This window comes from Suncus etruscus, chromosome 13 (assembly GCF_024139225.1).
Source record: "Suncus etruscus isolate mSunEtr1 chromosome 13, mSunEtr1.pri.cur, whole genome shotgun sequence".
Classification (NCBI taxonomy): domain Eukaryota; kingdom Metazoa; phylum Chordata; class Mammalia; order Eulipotyphla; family Soricidae; genus Suncus; species Suncus etruscus.
The window spans coordinates 57,760,924-57,771,807 of NC_064860.1; the positions used below are offsets into that span (position 1 = coordinate 57,760,924).

Below are 10,884 nucleotides of genomic sequence, written 5' to 3' on the forward strand. Positions count from 1 at the left end.
AAATCATAAATTTGCTCAGTATAATCTCTTGCAGACAAAAGTTTATATGTAAATATATTTTCCAACGTTAATTTCTGTTCTGTCATAAGGACTTTTATGTGAAATTAAACTATTGTCGAAAAATGTGTTGAGATGATAGGTATTTGCTCCCTTGTAGATCATGATCATTATTGTATTTTTAAACACTTTCTGAGGGATATTAAAGTAAAGTGGTTGTATATGAAATCTACTTCTCTTTTGTAATTAATATCAAAGTACTTTATAGTGGATACACATTGGTAGTCATAAATGAATGAATTGTTCTTTTTCAGAAATGAGTCACTGTTTTATTTGAATTGGAATATTTCTCAAATGCACTTTAGTGACCTTAAACGTTCACTAAAAAATATGAGCAATTTAATCATTTGCAAAAGAAAGTGCATTATAATGCCAAGATAGAAGCCACAAAGAACTTTATGTGAGGATAATGCATGTCTTAAATTGAACATGAACATCCTGAAAGTAAGTACAGTCAATGGAGCGATTATGTAATGTTCTCAGCTGAAATGATAATCAGGTCTCCATTTACTTTCTGTAACAGCTAGCATAAAATATTCACAGTATTTACCAGTGTCCTTAATTGGTCCCAAGATGTGTCTTGCTATTTCACCTCCATCTGGATCACATGCTTTTTGTAAACACCTTGTTACGTTTATTATGAAACCATCAGTCAATACGTGTATTTATATAGGCAAAGCATTTCACTTTGCTGATACTATAACATTTTCAGTCATGTTAATATAATTAATAAACAATTAATAATTTAATAAATAATTAATAACTTACAAGATAATAAATTAATTAATAAATAATCAATACAAGTAATTCGTGTTCAATATAACTTTATATCAATAAAATTAAGTCATGTTCAATATAATTTTTATGTTACAGGGCCAAATTAGAGCTACGACTACTTTATTACAGTTACATAAAATATAGGGTTACTTCAGATTTTTTTTTTTTTGGTGTACCATTCCTGGAGGTACTGCAATACCAGGTCAATGTGTGGAATGGACGGAGAAAGCTCCTATTCCAGTTCCTAGTGCCAAAAATCCATTTAATATATTGTCGTCGGATAGACTACATATCAGATATTAAACTGATAAGAACAGATACTACACTTTATCTTAGCCAAAAGGCCAAGAAGCGATACTTTAGATTTTTAAGTAATTTTTACACAATCAGCCATCAATAAAGCAGTCTCTTTTCCTAGCTAGAATTATATTGGTCAATATATATGTAAATATATATTAATTTTTGGGTCACACCCAGTGATGCTTGCCCAGGGATTACTCCTGGCTATGAGCTCAAAAATCACTCCTGGCTTGGGGGACCATATGGGTCGCCGGGAGATCAAACCATCCTAGGCTAGCATGGACAAGGCAGACGCCTTACTGCTTGCGCCACAGCTCCGGCCCCAATTTTATACTAAGCCTGGTCGGAGTGATAGCACAGTGGTAAGGCATTTGCCTTGCAAGCTGCTGACCGAGATGGACCTCTGTTCGATCCATGGGGTCCCATATGGTACCCTAATCCAGCAGCTATTTCTTTCTTTTTTGTTTGTATGTTTTGGGAGTGGGCATACCCAGCAGCACTTAGGGGTTACTCCTGGCTCTTGCTCAAAATTGTTTCTAGCAGGCTCGGGGGACCATATGGGATGAACTACCCTTGGTCCTGGTTCATCTGCTTGCAAGGCAAAAGCCCTACTGCTGTGCTATCTCTGGCTCAAGGTTAATATTTGAATAGTTGAAAATCTGAGTAGTTTTATGTACAACTTTACTTCAGCGCTCAAAAAGGTACCTAGAAAGATGTAGTAAAAGTTGATAAGATTTTTGCCTTGTACCAGTCAGAAACACAAATGAATCACTGCTGGGAGTGGTCCCCAAGTAAAAAGCTAAGTACAATTGAGGGTGTCCCCAAAACAAGACAAATAAATAATAGTTTCTTCAATATAAAAGTTTCTCATTCTAAAATATATTTACTTATTTATTTTTACTGATAAAAATTTCAAACCTAAATATTGTTAGCAAACCTTAAAGTAATAACCATTAATCATACAAAATTAACCTTATAATATAAAAATATGAATGTTGTAGAAACTAATAATTTGTCCACAAGAAAATTTATATAAATTGCACTTCTATTCAATAGTTTGTATGTATTTCTAATTTTCAATGAGGTGTGTGATTAGATATGAAAATAATATATTAGCATCAATTGAAGGAAAATAGTAAATTTCTCTTACACTTAAACATTTTTGATCATAGATGTTGACATTGCTTAAAATATGTAATTAGGTTAGACTTGACAAATTTTAAGGATAAGGAACAACATTTTGTTCAATAAGAAACAAATTTATATTGATTTCCTCTTTCATGGTACTATTTTATATCCCTTATTTTTTTTAAATGAAGAAATTAGTATTATTCTATTTTGAACATTTATGTTCAATTTGTAATCTCAAGGCCTGAGTGCCTGAATTTTTTATTGTATTGTTCTCCAGGATGTTTGTAAATGAAGGATGTATTTTCTTGCCCTCAGATTAAGCAAGTAATTTCTATATAAAAATATTACTAAAACCTGAGATTGAGACGCAGCTTATACGATATTTGCCTCAAAAGCGGTCAATCCAGTTTAGTCTCTATATGATTCCTAGAGCCCATCAAGAGTGACATGTGAATACACAGCCAGGAGCATTTTTTACTGTGCTCCACCCCCAAGTGTAAAAGACAAAAAGTCTCAGCATATGGTTTGGTATCATGGGGATTAGGTGAGTGAATGACTATAATATTAATCAAGTACTTTTTTAAGATGGTGAAAATTTTCCCTCTTTTTATACTTAAGTCTAATTCACATTAATGTTTTTATTTGCTCAAGTGAGTCTCTGTTTTTACCTATTATGCTGAAGATCAATTTAGTAGGCACATTTCATTCCCTGAGATGTTACCGTTGGCATGAATAAAGGTTTATGTGAACAAGAACTAGGTTTTGTGCCAAGATTAGACACATTAGGTTATCCTTTTTTTAATATTATGTTATAGAGATACAAATTATTATAACTTGAATCAAATCATTATATATATCTTATTAATAGACAAATATTTAAAATGTTTTTCCAATTGTCAAGTACATTTTACTTAGCTAAAATACTCTTGGTTGAAAGTATTAGAATTTTGATTAATTTCTCAAATGATATTTATGTCATGTGCTTTTGTAATAGTACTTTAAAATAATATGCTATTAAAAATAATTTAGATAAATATGTATATAAACCAAAGTGAAATTAGAATTGAACTATCTGCTTTATTCCAATAGCCTAACTACTACTGGTCAACTCTTTCAAAAAAATTTCTTAGTGGAAAGTTTTATATCTATTTTATTACATTAGGTTGCACATTTTGAGTCATAATTAGTTTTGATTCTTTTTCTTTAGGAAAAGAGGTTGGGGTCATAGCCAGGAAAAACAAGAGACTACTCCTTGTTCTGTGATCAGGGATCTCTTATGAGTGCTCAAGAATCCTGGAATCCCAGAGACTAAATCTGGGCTGTTCCACATGCAAGGCAAGTGTATTTTTCCTGCACTCTATCTGTGGCTCCTATTTACTATTCTTTATATATATATATATATATATATATATATATATATATATACATATATATACATATACATATATATACATATACATATATATACACATATGTATATGTACATATACATACACACATATATAAATATTTTATTTAAGCACTTGGATTAAAAAATTGTTCATGGTTGAAATTTAGTCATAGAGTGAACACCACGCTTCACCAGTACATATTTCCTGGCACTGATGTCCTCAGATTCCAGCCTACCCTCACTCCCCAAACTGCCTTTGGGGAGGCATTTTAACCCTCTCTCTCTTTCTACCACTCTCTCTCTCTTCTTTTTTTTGACACTGTGATTTTCACTATTGACATTCTATTTCTGACTGAACAAGTGTATTGAAATAGTCAAATTTCAGTTTGTTGATAATAAAATTTAAATATTTTTAAATTATCTTTTGATAACCTTAAATTGGAATCCAAATTGTCCAGACGGTTTGTCTTTAATGTTTCTTTTTCTTCAGTATGCATGCCTTAGGCATTTTGCAATATGTCCATTTTTTAAGAGTCTTTAGTCTTCATCAGCTTTTTAAATGTTTTCCTTTCTGTTATATGAGTTTAATGTAGCATTTGCTATATCATTAAATACATTTTATACCATTTCTTGTGCTATTGCTCTTCAGAATACACTCCAATTTATGAATATATATATACACATATATAGCCTCCATATACTTTTTATCTCAAGCGGCTTATGAAATTCCTTTTCTCTTTTGTGTTCTATAACTTCATTAATGAGAACATAAATGTAGTTGTATTGTGAATTATAATTGTTTTGATGTAACAGTTCTTGGGCTAGCCAGGTTATGAGAATCCAAACCTTTCACTAATGTTGAAATATGCAAAGTAATATTTTCTTTTATGTCTTTTTGTTTTGTTTAATTTTTTGGGTCACACCCAACAGCGGTCAGTGGTTACTCCTGGCTCTACATTCAGAAATTGCTCCTGGCAGGCTCGGGAGACCATAATGGATGCCGGTATTCGAACCACCGTCCTTGTCCTTCTGCATGCAAGGCAAACACCCTAACTCCATACTATTTCTCCGGCCAACAAAGTAATATTTTCTTAAATAATACAACTTAAATATCTTTGTTTCTGTGTTCTATTAATTTAAGTTGGACACATATTAGATGTTTGCATCATTCTGAATTCTCCATGTCTATTATTATTTTTAAATTTATTTTCTCTTAAGGATTTGTTTGAAATCTGTTATATTCCAATAATATTATTACCCAAATACAGTTTCTATTAAGCCTTTCTAGATAATATTATTGTTATCATCAGTTTGTATTTTATATTGTTTCTAACATTTTATTTTTACAATTGTATCTCACCATATTTAAATTTTATCCTTTAATATTTATGCACATATAAAACCTGCATAAAATAATTGTATTATAAAGATTTTAATACATTTCCACAATATATATTTATTTTAATTTGTGTGTGGTGCAGGTAGTATTGGAAATAAAATTCAATTCTTAAATACTTGAGAAAAATTTTCTACCACTACAATTCTTCTATAGTGAGTGTACTATTAATACTACCAATGTGTTTAACAAAACTTTATTTTTATATGGCTTTACCAATAAAAGAGTTTCAAGCCTGCATGAATGCCTTAACAAACTGTTGGCTTTATTACTATCAAATACTTCAGAATATTTACCATAGAGAATCAATATTATATAAAAGTTAACTTCAATTACCAAACTTGGTATCTAGAGAGAAATCTATCCCAGTTTTACTCTGCTTTCTCATGTCTGTAGGGTAAAGGAATTCTTGAGATCTTTATTTTAAGAAACAATAAGCATTTATGAAAGCTTTTCTCTCATGATTTAATCATGTCCTAAAAATAAAGTTTCCATCATGTGGATCAATATTTTGTCAGACAGGGAAGACACCTTTGGTCTCAAGAATATCCCATGAAAATCTATTAATATTTAGCTACTATAAATAAGAATTGAAACATAAATTCATTGTATATTTAGATAAGGTAATTGAAGTCCAATTGGACTTTTTTATTGTCAAAGCTATGATAAATCAATGTTAATTAAATCACATAGTTTTTGGTATCATTTTTCTTAATCTACCAAAGAACAATATGACAAGTTCTTAAAATGATGATAATAATGATGCAATTTCCAATTTGTAATAGATAAAGTTTTTATTCTTTCTTTAAAAATTTACTTTTTTAACTTGTATTTATTTAATAACTAACTTCTTTAATTAAATCACAATGAGTTACACAGATACAATGTTGTCTATGATTGAGTTTCAGTCACGTAATGTAAACAACCTTCACCAATGCACATGTTCCAACATCCATGTCCCAGTTTTTCTCCAGAACTCCTTATGTTCCTTCTTTTGCCTATCTCTTTATCAGATTATCTCTGTACCTCTCTCTCTTTCTCTTTTTCTCCCTCTTTTCCTTTTAGACACTGTAGTTTGCATTATTATTACAGAAAGGGTATCATTTATATCACTTTATCTTCTTTCAGCAACAGTTCTGGTGCAGAGTGACCATTTCCAACTATCATTGTCAGAGTGGTTGCCTTTTCTACTCTGTGTTATCCTGTTATTTGTATCTTAATTTTCTTAACTTTCAAGTTGCTTGCATTATTGTTGCTGCTTTTCCATGTAAATCACAGCCCTTATTTCATCCAGGAATTTAATTAGAATCCACTGCCATACTGTTATGTAATTTCAAAACTACACATTTATTTTTATTTATAACATATTCATCAGAGGTCATGCTCCATCATCTTATTTAGGTTTCAATTCTTTCTTAGTTTTAAGTATGTGAGTAGCATATTCTTAACTTGTCAAACCTGGGCTTAGACATGAAGATGATCACAAACATTTTTTTTTATTATTTAGTGCATTTTTATGATGCTTAGAGTCTCCACGTTCGTTGAATTAACATATATTGAACCATTCTTGTTGGGAATACAATCTTGGCTTTTGAAAGACTGGTCATATTATTTTTATCAAATTATTACTACTCAAACTTGGTATTTATATAGGGATGTGTATTTTTACAGTGATCTCATTTAAAATACATTGTGGTGTCATTAATATTGAACACATAGTAAATAGCAGTGTAACTCATACTTGGAAATTCTTTTCCAAAAAACAGTTTTAACTATGTAAGGCACTTCTCAGTATTCTTATGTTTAGAAACCATGAGGAGGGTAAATATTTTAAACCAAAATTTCCTTTAAAAGTATAGTTTTTAAAACCATGAAATGCAATAGATTGAAAATGAAGCATTTATAAAAATTTACATAAAAAGTAAAATAAACTGAGTATTCAGCCCCATTTAGAAGTATATTAGAAGAACTGTATTTCTCATTCCACACATGTCTACAAATTCCCTGAAAAAGTGTTGGGAATCTTGACTTGGAAATTTTAGAAAATAGGCAAATTTGCAAAAATTGGGTTTGTTGTACAACTCTATGTCTCTATATTGCAACCAATTTTAAATGTAATTCTGTTTTATATTTACGTTCTCAGATACATGTAACTAAACACACACAGCATACATCCTGTTTCCCCTAAATAGAGAACTCATTCTATTTTACCCCAAACACACAGAGCTGACACCCTATAAATATCACACTCTCACCAAAAATAGTTATTCCTTCTGAATTGTGGATGGTTTGAAATCTGTAAGAGTTCTACTTGCAAGAATTCGACATAAATAGTTTCATCTACATCTGGCACCTGAACAAAACCATAGAACAGGGACCTCAACCAGGGACAAAAAGGGTGAGTGGGGTAACACGTTTTCAGGGGTACTGGGGAGGTAAGAAAACTGGATGTGGAGAAAGTCTGTCTGCAAGTTTGGGAAAGTGGAACAAAGTTTTAATAGTTGATAGGTCTAATTTTACCCTGGGAACTATCCTTTTCTTTCTCAACACCCCATAAATGTCATCTCTGCAATCTTAGAGAGGTCAGAATAACCTTTGTATTTGTCATCAATTCAGATGTCTATTTGAGTTGTAACTAAGAAAAATCATTTTAATTCCCATTAAACCTCCCTTCTTGGCTACTGACAATATCTCAGAAACCCGGTTTTGTTTTCTCTGTGCTTCCCTATTCCAGTCATTATTTGTTGCTATCCCTGTTACATGATTTCATAAGACTCCATTTCAGTATCAACACAAAAACCAAAACCCTTGCGTCATTGAATGCTGAAATGCCTATACCATTTCAAGCTTCATGCCACCAGAATAGGAGTACTGTTGCATGAGACCAGACTGACCACTTCGATTAGTTTTCTGAGAGGGGGACCTGGCATTGATCTCAACCCATGACTTTACCCAGCAGCTACAGGCGTGAAGCTTCTATTGGTCCCTAACTGTCCTCCATTGACAGATTACCTCTTTAGCTGAAGTAGTCCTCCTAAACTAACATACCTAAAACTTGACAATAGCAGATTAAGAGGGATATGTATATTTCTTTATATGTATATATGAGTCCCACCAAAGGCCATATTCTTACCACAATTCTTACCAATTCTTACCACAGGCTCTGTTCTTTATACTGTCTGTATAGAAAGAGGAGGTACAGTAAATGCACCCCATATACACTTCAACCTAGGCCCTTTGCCAGGCCTGTATTGAGAATTGGGTGACAAAAAAAGGCCATATTTGGAACCAGGGACAAATTTGTGACACCCTGGCAATAGATATGAAAGAACCAAATAATAGCTCAAGTGTGATGTCTTACAAAGAGACCTAAAAAATTGAAGAAAATGGGGGTAAAGGGAGGCTTTAATTTCCCCCAAGACCTAGGAGAAGGACTCTCTTGGGTTAGGCAAACTAAAGACTGGCCTGACACCTACAGATGAAATATATGACCAAATGCTTCCTGGGGAAGGCCACCCTCCTCTAATGCAGTTCAAGGATTAAATGTTTTTATCTCGGGTCTTACAGTTTCTATATAAAATAACAGCCACTTTTATCTCATTTCAATAAGCCCTGCTCTGGGTATAATGGTTCTACTTATTTATGATTTTGGCAGCACTGGTACAACTGATTCTGGGATCCTGCTTCTTGTGGAGAAAAGTAGTACTTATAGAGAAGGTCTAACTAGTAAATCTCAAATTTTTGTGTTTATCAAACAGAAAAAGAGCAGATATAGAAAAAGAGCAGATACAGAGAGCACACATCTTGTTTTCTCTAAACAGAGCACTCACCTTGTTTCCCCCAAAGCACACGAAGATGACACCTTATAAATATTCCACTCCCACCAAAGCTAGAGTTAGTCCATCCAAAGCTGCTTTTAGAGGGTTTGGAAGTCTTAGCACTCTACTTAACTAAAATCTAGTATCACTGGTTTCATCTACAACATAGTTATTTATATGTTTCTAAGGTTTATATGCTAATAAATGTTTATTTGTCTGTATTTATGTTTGTAATATGCTTATATGTAGGTGTTTAAATCTAAATGCTAATAAAACATAAAGGTATTAATAGAATGGATTATATAACTTATATAAAATTTTATAAATAAAAATAAATAGCAGTATAACACAAGTTTAAAAATGCATTTTATTAAAATTATATATTTTAATTAATTATGATAAACATTCAGATAGGATGGCTAAATTACAAAAGGGCCTGGCTTGCATTTATGAAGATAGAAATTTGATTTCTAATGCTCCCCACATGCACTGAGCATAGTCTTGGCAATTCTACAGTTTGTCACACCATGTCATATACATATGTATTCTCTCTCTCTTGCATCACATCTAGATATATAGAGAAACAGTTTTATGATATGTAGCCTCGATGGGGCCATAACAATAACAAAGCAGTAGGGCATTTGCCTTGCATGCAGCCTACCCAGGATGAACCTAGGTTCGATTCCTGGCATCCCATATGTTCCCCTGAGCCTGTTAGGAGCAATTTCTGAGTGCAGAGCCAGGAGTAACCCTTGACCACCATTGGGTGTGGCATCAAAGCAAACAAAAAATATATATGTAGCCTCATGTGCACTATAATACTATAATATAAAGTACTTGAGTATACTATATACATAAGTATACTGGCCATGTGTATGGCCTCAGTAAATACTTTGGAAAAGCATGATTATGTGTATTATCTTTCATGAGCACTACAAACAGAATTAGTAAAAGCACCAAGCACATAAACCACAGAAAAAATAATATCTTTCCAGGCCACAAATAGCAAAATATTATATGCAATCTAGTTTTCCTCTATTTCTATAAGCTTTTTCTTACAGCCATACAGGTAAGGTAGTTCTCTAGGACAGTTTTCAACCTGTCAAACTGCTGCTGAATTAAACCTTTCTCTACCCATCACTAGGTTGATTGCCTTCCTGAAAAGGAGTGGATCTAGAAAATTGTATCTGCAATTTGTTGACCTCAAGCAGAAATGGACTTCTCTTGTCATCAGCAAACTACTGACCTGAAAATAGTTGCGTAAATCCTGCAATTACTAGAGTTCTAGTTGCTCTTAGTGCAGTTGGTTTCCTCTTTTATTCTGACAATAGCTGCCCCTAACACCACCTCTGCAAAATCAGAGTATTTGTTGTTAAGTGAATCTACTGACCATATATGTGTGTTCACTTTTATCTCTGAAATTAAGGTATCTCATCATATTGAGCACATCGTATCTTCTGTCCTTCTAGGTTCTCTGTCCTGCAGGAAATTCTTCTAAGAAAACTCCTGAGTGGTAATAGTTGTGACACATTTTCCCAGAATCTAGAAATTGACACATCTATTTTTTTTATTTTCTATTTGTGACCATTTTTGTATTCTGAAAGATTGGAATTTGTTTAGGAGCCACAAAAGTAAAATGATTCTATTCTGATGATCTGATTTAAATTAGTAACAACAAGGGAGAATGAATTTATTTTGGATACCAAGAGGAATCAAAAGCAATTAATTATCTAAATAAACCAAGGGTCTCTTAAATTTCCAGTCTCATTTAAATGGGTGATGTCTAGAAAAATTCCAGTTACATGAGTAAATTATTTGACCAAAAATCTTAACATATGTAGACACATAAGATGCTCAGATAAAAAGGGGAGATGACCCATAAGTAGCAGATACTAATTAGTAACTAATTAGTAACTAATTAGTAATTAATTAGTAATTATTAATGCTAATATTGTAAACTTTTGTGATATTTTATTTCTTTTCTCTTTTTCTCTTTATTTAAACATCTTGATTAC

General features: G+C 32.3%; 2 non-coding genes across 2 annotated transcripts; one reads left to right on the forward strand and one right to left on the reverse strand.

Annotated features, from left to right (window-relative positions):
• Positions 1–999: 999 nt before the first annotated feature.
• LOC126026504 (U2 spliceosomal RNA) lies at positions 1,000–1,190 on the reverse strand. Its single transcript, XR_007501749.1, has one exon. It is a non-coding gene; the product is annotated as a U2 spliceosomal RNA (small nuclear RNA).
• Positions 1,191–8,189: 6,999 nt separating this feature from the next.
• LOC126026414 (small nucleolar RNA SNORA51) lies at positions 8,190–8,322 on the forward strand. Its single transcript, XR_007501698.1, has one exon. It is a non-coding gene; the product is annotated as a small nucleolar RNA SNORA51 (small nucleolar RNA).
• The last annotated feature ends 2,562 nt before the right edge of the window (positions 8,323–10,884 follow it).